This window comes from Diospyros lotus, chromosome 7 (assembly GCF_014633365.1).
Source record: "Diospyros lotus cultivar Yz01 chromosome 7, ASM1463336v1, whole genome shotgun sequence".
Classification (NCBI taxonomy): Eukaryota; Viridiplantae; Streptophyta; class Magnoliopsida; order Ericales; family Ebenaceae; genus Diospyros; species Diospyros lotus.
In genome coordinates, this window is record NC_068344.1 from 2,329,495 (window position 1) to 2,332,211 (window position 2,717).

Genomic DNA, 2,717 nt, shown 5'->3' on the forward strand with positions numbered 1-2,717 from the left:
TAAAAGGCAACCATTAAAAAAACCACCAATCTGACAATGTGTACAAATTATGACTAGAGGGATGAACAAGCAAGAGTCACCAAATAGCACTACTGAGCAATCAACCCCGAGACACATATTTGAACAAGCACTCAGAGCCACAACCGTAAATTCATAGCCCAACTCAAGAATTACTGTTTTACTATAGAGATGCACATGGCTCGCTCCAAGTTACTAAGTAGACGATAACCTGAGCAAGTAAGATCAAGAGGCAACAAAGTCACACTACATGACATCATGTACAAAATAAAATCTAAAATTGAGAGAAAGCATCAGCTTTGCTCACCAGAATTTTGTAACTTCAAGATATTCACTGACACAACCCAATGTTTCTATCCTCTGAAACATACCAACAAACATTAAAAACACCTATGAGGACCCAAAGATCATTTGAGATAATCGCACTCACTCTCTGATGGAAACACCATAAATTTTCCTAGTCCACCTCCTTATTCTTAGTGTACACACCAATAAAAAATAAAGAGGAAGAAAAACTATCACCAGAAACACTTAAAGCTACATTTTTTTTATTGTTTTTAAATTATTTTTAATTTTTAATTTTTTAAAATAATAAAAATACGTTCTCTTAGTTATTTTTAAAAATATATTTTTGAAAATAAAAAAATATTATAAAAAAAACTCAAATTAACATAAAGTTGTTTCGAGTGTTTTCATTCAAAACAAACTCTAAACTAAAAAAACATATTTATTTATTTATTTATATTTTATTATTATAATAGAAAAAAATATTACAAAATTCATTAACTTTAAATGTATATATATTTTTAATAATATATTAACATTAAATATTTATAATTTACTGAAAAATCAAATTTATTAAAAAAATATTTTCAAAATTTCAAAGATAACGCATTTTTTAATTTCCTATTTTGAGAAATAATTTTTCAAAATGACAAAAAGAACGCGTTTTTAATTTTTTAAAAATAAACTAACAAAACAAAAAATTGAAAACGAATTCAAAACTCAAAACTAAAAATTAAAAGGTAAAGAGAACAAAACCTAAATTTACTTGGTTCATTTTGAGTTATCTCAAATTGAAATATGAGAGTTAAATCAATTGATATGTTTACAACTCTGAATATTTAACCCCCCAAAGCTTTATTTTTAATCTCTATATAGATGCCCTCGTGGTTTAGTAATATTATTATTATAATAATAATTCTCTAAATTTTTTAAAAATTAAACACAATATCTCTAGATAGATTGGCTTCGCATGGCCGCCATTAATTACTAGTTGCAAGGCATGCGGCACAAAGTTGTCTCCAAGTTGGTTGACATTTACCGCCACCTTTTCTTTCTTCCACCGTATAAACTAAATCTATATCCTCACTATAAATCTCACATCAAGTCTATATAGGTTAGGGATCCTAGTTAAGCCAAGAAAGCTACAAAATTGTAGATTTGATTTGTTTGTGATGAGATATGAAAATTTGTGTTAATTAGATTTGTTGAATTTGAATCTCTAACGTGTGTTCGGGATCTAGAGATATCGCAAGGTTAAGGGTTTAATTTTGTCTCCCAATAAGACTATGCAATCATCTGTGTCTATTTTAGGGGTTCAATTAGCGGCAAATTTGTTCGTACAGCTAGGTTGTGGTTGTTATGGACTGTGAATTTTAAATAGGGTGGGATGATTTGAGTCAAAGACTATTTGTGATTGAAGACTCTTATAGTTTTCCATGTTACAAGCAGTGGCAGTGCCATGTACAGCTAAGGATTGGCAATTGCCCATCCTAGATTTTAAAAAAAATTGTTATGTATAATAATTTAGTATTTTTATTTTTTTTCTAACTATTCATCTTGAATTTTTAAAAAATTCTAAATTTTAGATATATTAGTCAATGAAGATAAGGGTATCGGGTGATTACCTTTTATTGCCCAAAACCACCGGTCATAGTGACTGGTGGCAATTCTCAGGGAGTTTATATGCATTGGGTTTGGCTAGAAGTTTAAACTTAGATTTACGAAATTTGGCCGTTAGATTTTATTGATTTTTAGGTATGTTGGTTGATGGGAATAAGGGTGTCGAGTGATTGCCTCTGATCGTCGAAAACCACCGGTCATGGTGGCTGGTGACGACTGCCAATATTTTTTTCAGTATTGATCGAAAATTAAAAATAAGATATATAAAAATTTGACTCACTTTTCTTTTGTGTGTGTTAACCTCTTTTGAGCATTTCTTTAACTATGTTTAATTAAAGGGATTAATTTTTTCATTTTTTGTTACAAATTTATCAATTATATATTTGAAACTATGGCAAAAAACATATTTTTTATCATGAAATTTGTCAAGATTCAACTACATAATTGAATTGGAGATCAATGATTGAATGACAGTCTGTTATGAACCTTATCAAGACTCGGTTGAGCAATAGAATTGGAGATTAATGATTGAACGACAACTTAGTTGTGTATATTGAAAAATAGATATTTAATAAAATTGATAATGATATTATTATGCGATATTTATTAAAATATGAAAATACGTCGATTGTATAATTTATTGATATATATTTTTTAATATTATATTATTTAATTTTACACAAAATTTAGAATTTAGGGTTTAATTTTAGGCAGTGTATTTTTGCCCACCTTACCTAAAATTTTTGGCTCTGCCACTGGTTACAAGTTAAAAAAAAAAAAAAAAAAAAAAGATT